Source organism: Pinus tabuliformis, chromosome 6, assembly GCF_031772625.1.
Source record: "Pinus tabuliformis cultivar Carrire ecotype Pingquan chromosome 6, CPIR1, whole genome shotgun sequence".
In the NCBI taxonomy this organism is placed as follows: domain Eukaryota; kingdom Viridiplantae; phylum Streptophyta; class Pinopsida; order Pinales; family Pinaceae; genus Pinus; species Pinus tabuliformis.
In genome coordinates, this window is record NC_142292.1 from 826162609 (window position 1) to 826171684 (window position 9076).

Here is a 9076-nt window from a genome sequence, read left to right on the forward strand (position 1 = left end):
TCTATATGCCAATACCTCGAGAGTGCCCAAGAGGTATATTCCTCCCTTTGAAAGCTGAGTGCAAACCAACCCCGAGCTAGGGTAGTAACTTCTGGGAGTTCCTTGAAGATATTCCCCCAAATTTCCATGACCCAGAGACGTAGACGTGCAGCTGAATATGCTCTACCTCTGACTCTTCCCACTAAAACCTTGCTTTCCGTATCAAAAACTTCCCCCATTTGTACTCCCTCTCCAAAACTGAGTGACAGATCCTTTCGGGAGGCCTTAACACACTTCAATTTTTTGACCTTACCAGAGCGAGGCACTGTCGGGTGGTCCTACAGGGGATCCTGTGAACCCTGATTCTCCTGTTGTGGTATAGGGTTACTGTCACAAGGGTTTACCGTCAGCATGTTGAAGCAACCAGAAGGGGAGGTAGATGGACCGGGCTCCGCTACGAAGTGAGTAAAGGGGAGGGAATCTGGCTAGAGTGTAGAAATGCCCGCTGCTGAAACAAACCCTAGAGAGGTGGGGAGTGCATTGGAGACATGATGGGGCAATGAAACCATAGGCAATGAGTCATATGAGGGGGAGGGCAGGATGCATGTGGCAAGAAGGTGAAGTGTAGCGAGAGAGAAGGGTGGGCATTCAAGGACTGGTGAGTCAATAGAGAGTGCGGCGAATAGTAAACTGGGCACGGAAGGGTCAGGGTCAAAATGGGCAGGAAGAAAATCAAAATACAACAGAAGTGGCATTCCCAGGGACCGAGCAACCGATACCTCTAACAGATCGTTAGGGCTCGTCCAGATAGGCTCGTAGGGATTAGGATCCGCCGAGTAATCCACCTCTGACAGATCGTTAGGGCTCGTCCAGATAGGCTCGTAGGGATTAGGATATACCGAGTAATCCACCACATCTTCGTCCATGTCCGACATCCTGCAGACAAACCCGGAGACAGCGAAAGAGTTGTTCCATTGACAACAAAATTGAAGGGGGAAGCCGCTGACCATGACATTGAAGATGACACCGCAGCTGAGGGGATGGCAATAAGCAAATGTGGTTTTGCAGTCGGTGCTGAAGAAACCCTAGTCGTGCTCCCACCGCAAATCAGATCAGAGCTTCATTTTTTTTTGCATATGGTTCCCTACATTTCCTTTGTCATACCTTTGCTGGTATGTTGTCCTTTGTGTTATCAGTTTTATATTATGGTTCCATGGTTTAAACATATGTCTTCATGTTTTAGCTTAAGAGTAAATATTGCAGAATTCACTGTTGTGCTCTGTTTTATATAAGTTGAACATTTTATGTGTCTTTTTCCTCTTAATGGCAATTTGAATTCATCTGTGACTTGATGCTCTGATTGTCATCCTCATGATTCTGCACTCACCCTCCCTACAATGAAATCAAGTTATATTATCAACAAAACTGCCTATCCTGCCCCTGCCTAAATCACCTTCACTATCCCTATTCACTTGAAATCATTAGTTGAAACTGGTTCTATGTTGAGTGGGTCTTTCTTCTCTTACCTGCCTTCAAAACAGTAAATAAAATCTGCTCTTTTAATCCTCATAACCAGCCTAAGATAAAAAATCATTCAGTCATCAGGTTGACTAAGAAAAACCCTAGTGAGAGAGCCCTCTCCAAGGCTATTAGGGATGGATCCTAGCCTAAAAGTGGTATGAGGTTACCTTTGTAATCCTTTCTTAGCTTAAAGGAAATTATAGTGCTAACGGGGCATATGCATTCTATTGCATAGAACATCCAAGGTCGTGATGCGTAATGTAGAGAAGTTAAGCCTGCCACTCAAGTAATAGTGAATAATAGGATCTTGACCCCCATGCTTCTTGTGTTTTATATGGGTATTTCCATCCCTACTTTTAGGTCCCCTCATGCAATAAACATCAATATAATCTTCAAGGCGAAATTATATGTTTTCACCAAAATCTTCAAATAAACCATCAAATCAATACTTAAATGAGTTGAGGATAAGTGTATTAGGCTTATTTAGAGAATATAATATTTTTTTTAAAGATGACCATTATATTCTTATGTATGTGTCTTTCTTCATGACATGTTAGTGACCAATTATGCTTATCATTTGTGTGGCATTCTTTGTCATACATTGAAGAGGGTTGTAGAAAATGAGCATATTCATGGAGGCCATGGAGTCCTTACATATCATAGTGCAATTAACTTTGTACTTTTGTTCCCATAGAACTGTAAAGTATACATGGACTCATTTCTCGCTTGGTTTCTATTCCCATCCTGTTTCTACAGAAAAAAATTGTTGCACATATTGCAACTAGTGAATCTTAGGGCTTTAGAATGTTGGAGGAATCCACGTAGCATTGTTTTTGGATTTGTAAATGGGATGACTTAATGTAGAAAACAAGATCAAGGACTAGTTGAAGATCATTTTGACATTTTCCATTTGGTATAATGATGGAATAAGGTTTACCTATATAAGATGCATCTTCTTCACCATACATCCTAATGGTTAAGGCCATTTTTTACATATAAGGTGTCCCAAGATTGAGTCTAGATCCACACCCAATCCTTGTGACATGAAGGATTTTTTAATAGTCTACTATTTCTTTAATAGTTCATGATTGTAAGTGTGAACTAAAGATCCTACTTATAAATAAGATCAACCTCAAATATAAAGAATTTGTAGTATACATCTCAGCTCTAGGACTAAGAAAACATGATTACATTTTCTTCTTTGATTCTTATCAATATACTCTTTACATTATTATAACTATTTAAAAACTCTAAAATATATATGTCATTGACTTCACAAAAGTACAACAAACATCAAAATATTTTAATAATCATAAAAAAAAAATAACACCAAAATATTTTAACAACCACATCATTATCTAAATAAAATTAATAAAATAATAATATAAAAACTCAAAATTAAACAATTATATGAAAACCTAGCCTTATAAAAGAGATTGCAAATACAAATTATATCATATATTCACATTGAGTAATGTTTATAATCTCACTCCAAAAAAAACATATAACTATACCAACATCACAATAATTAATCAGTTAATTGAAAGAAAAAATCAGAAAAGAGGTTGGATTCTAAACCTAAATCATAATTCGTTCTTTCCATCTTCCATATGTATGTATTTAAAACAAACAGTGGTTCATGTTCGCTCATGCATATGGATCAGCACCAGCTCTATAGGAAAACATTAGCTTACAGATTGATTCAATTGTACAGATTACAAAAAACAGAGGCACATTTGAGATGGATAAAAACGGAGGCACATTTGAGATCAGTTCTGGATGGATAAACAGAAGCACATTTAAGTTCAGTTGTGAACGGATAAATTCAGAAGAAAATCGAAGCAGAAGCCACATTTGATTGGAAACACTATCAGAGCCAAGTTTCGATCTTGGGACCTGTGGGTTATGGGCCCACCACGCTTCCGCTGCGCCACTCTGATCACAGATGTCCATTTAACTCTCCGGGCATTTGAAGTGTACGTGAAACAATGATGAGAAAATATGCATTGTTAATGGTTGCTGCAAATAACTTAGTCATATCCGTTGTCGTCTAGTCCGGTTAGGATACCTGGTTTTCACCCAGGCGACCCGGGTTCAAATCCTGGCAACGGAATGACATCTTGTTATTTAAGAATGGGATATTCTGTTTATAGAATCATCACTTTTCTGTGAAGAAATCATAGCAAATTTGTATTCGTCACTCTTACCTGTAGAAAGCGAGTGACCAAACATCACCTTTCTGTGAAGAAATCATAGCAAATTTGTATTCGTCACTCTTACCTGTAGAAAGCGAGTGACCTGTAGAAAGCAGAGCAGTTTGTAATCATCACTCATTATTTTTATTTTTGTGTTACTTGCATTTAAGCCGCTCAGTATTCCTACTTGGAAGGGACGGAGTGGACAGCAACGCACCTTTCCTTTTCCTCTCAGCGTCTCATAGCGAATATTATCGTTTTCCTCTAATAATATTACATATCATCGTTGTGACGGTCCCTTTTCACAAACTTATGGGATTTCAAATTTCAATCCAGCAGAGAAATTTTGAGGTCAAAACAAAAATGTGTTATCAACATCAATTGTATGGAAACCAATAGTATTCAAAATGACGGGGAAAAAAGGTAAATAGTTTAGGAGGGGAAAAAAGAAAACTACCTCACACAATAATTTAATTAACTATGTATTTATGTTTCCATATAGCTTAACCATACACATGGATTGAATTTTGGCTTGGTTGACATCGCTGCCTCATTCTAGAAAAATTGTTAGTGGCACATAATGCATATGGTAAATATTAGGACATATAGAATATTGGTGGGATCCTCGTAGCTTTGAATTTGGCTCTAGAAATGGTGTGAACGAATGTAGTCAACAAGATTGAGGACTAGATGAAGATCACTATGACCTTCCTCACTTGATAGAACAATATAAACTTGGTTCCTTTGAGCTAAGTTTCATCTTCTTTGCCATACAACCTACTGATGAAGGCCATTGAAGAAAGAAAGTTGAGAGAGACCATGGCAATGCAAGAAGTTGTTATATGTTGAACAATAAAGTCCATTTTTTAGTAGTAATCAATCTACAATATGTATACATACACGAATCTACTCTTGACAAGTATTAACTATATTCACAATACATGCCAAATCAATCCCAATTTATCAATAGCCTTCTCTAACTTCTTAGTAATATCAATAAAAATAGGAAAAAATTCACAAAAATCAAGATCCAAAACCAAAACCAAAGCCAAAACAAAAATGCCATAATCTAAAACCCTTTCTATTTGGAGTTCAAGACATTTATAGGTTATATGAGTAACTTCTTCTTGAGACTTCTTGACTCCCTTAAGGGTAGTTGCAACTTTTTAGCTTCTCAATTATCTTATTCAAATGCAATAAATAGAGTAATCACAATACTCCAAAATGTGAGGATGATAATTGTTACAGAATAATTGGGTTTTCCACTTAGACTCCCAGGATCTCATGGAGATATGCTTCCTAGATTTGTAATGTGACAATATCATCTTGATTATGTTGGCTGGCAATCCTTCCATAGTGACATGGTAGAATGTTGTACTTTGGGAGAGCATACGCACATCTTTATTCAACAAGACCATGAATGAATTGATAATTCTTTGTTGTTTGGAAGGTTATGCAATATGTTTCTTCAAGTTGTCTTAGGTAGGCTTATTAGTGAAGACATTGAAAGACAATTCCCTAGCATTAAACATCTCATATAATTTTCTTTCATTTTCCTTGTCTGGTCTCATCTCTCGCAATAAGCTAGTCCTTCCTTGTTGATTTTCTTCACTTCCTGTGTTGCATTGAGATAATATTTGGGTGATTACTTCAATTGATTTACAATTTTCAACACCCCTTTGAGTTGAATATCTTTTTCTTTGGAAGATTCCTAGAGTGGTAACTACTTGGTAGAGATATTTTGTAGTTGTTGGATATGTCGGTACACTTGTTTAACCATAGTTGTATATGACACATGTACCTCATTGTGCATGCCTTGTAGTCTTCCATTTTGGTAAATTCTACTTTAAGGTCTTATTTTCAGCCGTTAGTAACCTATTCTATTGCAACAACTCAACTATGTGTTCATTCTTTTGCTTTATCTTTTCTAGGATTGTAGAATTATGATGTAGAATTGCAATTGCTCAAGAAATTTTAATCTAAATCAAGATACACAATACTACTCTATTTTTCAGCGGACATTGATCCACAATTTAGAACAACAATTTCATACATGCAATAAGAAATAACACACATGCACAATATTTTTCTAGGGGAAAACAACTGCTAAAAACCCCTTAAGCTTGCTTGCATTAAATCAGATGAATATAGATTTATTACAATTGCTTGCTTGCTCTGAGCACAACCTGTAAGTGAATAACCTCTCTATCTACTCAATGAGAAGCTCTAACCTAGACTTAGTCAATTTCTGCCTTATCTTGAGCAATTCCTAGAGAATTAACCCTTATTTTTTAGGAATTTTCTTCCAATTAATTGTGCAATTCCCAACGCTTGATCATCTAACTGCATGCAACACCTGTACACTCAAGACTAGTCTACAACTCATGTTACAGTGCCTTGGAATCTCCACCACAACTGGGGAACTCGAATTCTCTACATGCACTAGCTATTTTGGCCTGATTGATCAGTTACTAGATAATCACTAAGTTAGATTATTGTCCCACTGCACAATTGACCTTCCACTAGTTCTATCAACAATTAGAAATAGTTTAATTGAAATCAACTTGAAATCACTGATCTTGATTGCTACAAATTAGCAATCACACATTCTTAACTGAACTCCAAGCCCTCTAACTCAAATTTACTGAGCTACATGAGTGACACAAGCCATGTCACACAAGATAACTACATCCAAGTTGTCCACTGATGTGGAAATTCGAATTTTCTCAATTTGACCGAGGAAAAGTCAAATCAAGACTTTCTTGTTGCACCTCTCACCACTCCCTCTTAGCAAGAAAGGGATTATCAACCACCCCTATCCTGCACCTATGGAACTCAAACTTCCCTCTTGATAAGGCCTTTGTCAATATGTCAACATCTTATTTGTATGTCTGAATGCATTGTAGCAACATTATCCGCCTCTACACACAGTCTCGTAAATGGTGATACCAAATATCTATATTCTTGGATCGATCGTGAAATACTAGATTCTCAAAGAGCTTAATGCAACTATGATTATCACAATAGATCATTGTTGGATCCATCATATGACCAAATAGTCCCACAAGTATCTTTCTCATCCAGATCACCTCACATGTTGCTTGACTTGCAGCCATGTATTCTGCTTCTACCGAGCTGAGCGCCACATATATTTGTTTCCTTCTGTACTAGGAAACGTTGTGGACCCAACACTGAAAATTCCACCTGATGTACTCTTTCTGTTGGATGGAGTCCCTGCCCAATAAATTAACTACCTATGTCTGTCTGTACCATAATACATACTAGGTAATTCCTCTAAGGTACCGTAAAATATGCTTCATTGTCTTCCAATACAATTTGGTTGCCCTAACCATAGCTTGGCTCATTTGGTTGACTGCATAACACATATCTGGTCGTGTGTTCACAAGATATATTAGTGAACCCACTAACTTTCGATAAATGGTAGCATCCACCTCTTCACCTGAAGTGTCAATCTCCTTCTTCCATTTGGTTGCTAGAGGTGTCTCCATGGGCTTACAATTCTCCATGCGAAATATTTGAAGTATCTCATTTGCATACTTACCTTGAGACACAAACAATTCCCCATTGCCTTGTCATACTTCCAACTTGAGGAAATATTGCATGAGACCCATTTCCTTCATTTCAAATTCCCTTGCAATGTCCTTCTTATAAGAGTTGATCAGTTGCTCATCACCAGTTAATATTAAATCATCAACATATACAACAATGATAATTAATTTTCCTTCTACAAAATATGATAAAGGTTCACATCCACTTCACTTTTGGTGAATCCCAAACCAATGAGATAATTGGCGATCCTAGTGTACCAAGCACAAGGTGCTTGTTTGAGACCATACAATGCTCGCTTGAGTCTGCACACATGAGTCTCTCGATCAAATGTCTCAAAACCTTCTAGTTGCTCGATGTACACCTCCTCCTCAATAACCACATGTTGCTTTTACATCCATATGGTGGATCTTCCACCCCATCTACACAACCATTGCAATAATTGATCTAATGGATGAATACCTTGCTACAAGAGCAAAGGCTTCCTCATAGCCAATTCCATCAACTTGAGAGAATACTTTGGTAAAAAATTTGGCCTTCTACTTCTCTATGCTTTAGTCTACTGCATTCTTAACTTTGAAGACCCATCTCAAACCCACAACTGATTTATCTTTCGATCTTGGGACCACTTCCTAAACATCGTTCTTCATGATGGATTTGTATTCTTCCACCATTGCATCAACCCAAATAGGTTTCTCAACTTCTTCCTCAAAAGAGGATGGCTCAGTCTTTATGAGCTTAGTCATTAGAGCCATGTAGCCAGTGTACCTCTCAGGTCACCTCCTTTTCCTGCACAAATTTGAAGGAGCTCCCCCATTCTCCCTCGCATCCTACACCAATCTGTCAACTTCTTTTATTCTTTTTCTTCTTTCTCTGGATGATTTTGCTTGAGTTGATGTCTCCACTCTCCGCTTCTCTATTTGTGGTTGCTCCACAACTTCCTGAGGCTCCTCCTTTGGAGCTAAAATCTCCTCTTCTGGTGGGATCTGAAAGTCCCTCTCAAGAGAGCACCACATCGCTTTCTCCTCATCAAAATTTACATCCCTTCGTACAACTATCATTATGAGGGAAGGTAAGTACACATGGTAGTTGTGTGGAGTTTCGGTGTAACCCACAAAAACTCCCAAATTTGTTGTCGGCTCAATATTCTTCCTCGAATCTTTAGAGACATAGCAATAGAGAGAGGCCCCAAAAATCTTGAAGTGAGAGACATCCGAATTTATCCTTGAGAAAACCTCCTTCAGTGTAATCATACCAATAATCTGATGAGGACTTAGGTTCTAAAAGTATATGATTGTTTTACATGCCTCAACCCACAAATGCAATGGTAGGCCTTGGTCATGTAGCATAGCTCTGGAAACTCCAATAATGGTACCTCTCAGCTACCCCATTTTTTCGTAGGTTGTGGGGTGTTGTCATCTCTCTTAGAATGACATCTTTTGTACAAAAATCCTTGAATTCATTCGAAACATACTCACATCCATTGTCGCTCCTAAGAGCCTTCACCTTCTTTCAGGTCTCTTTCTCAAATAGTGCCTAAATTATACAAACTTTGAGAATGTATCATCCTTCTTCCACATGAAGAATATCCAACACTTCCTCGAGAAATCATAGATAAAAATAACAAAATATTTGTGTCTGGTAGTGGAGGTTGTCGAGAAAGGTCCATAAGCATCAGAGTGGAATATTTCCAAGACTGCATGTGCTTTATTGTCTCGATCATGCAATGTGGATTTCACATACTTTCCCAAGGTACAACCCTTGCATACATCCTGCTGCTCAAGTGCTCCTTTAGGGAGGCCAGTGGTTATTTG

General features: G+C 37.9%; 1 non-coding gene across 1 annotated transcript; it reads left to right on the forward strand.

Moving 5' to 3' along the window:
* Positions 1–3539: 3539 nt before the first annotated feature.
* On the forward strand, positions 3540–3613 carry TRNAE-UUC (transfer RNA glutamic acid (anticodon UUC)). The gene has a single exon. It is a non-coding gene; the product is annotated as a tRNA-Glu (tRNA).
* The last annotated feature ends 5463 nt before the right edge of the window (positions 3614–9076 follow it).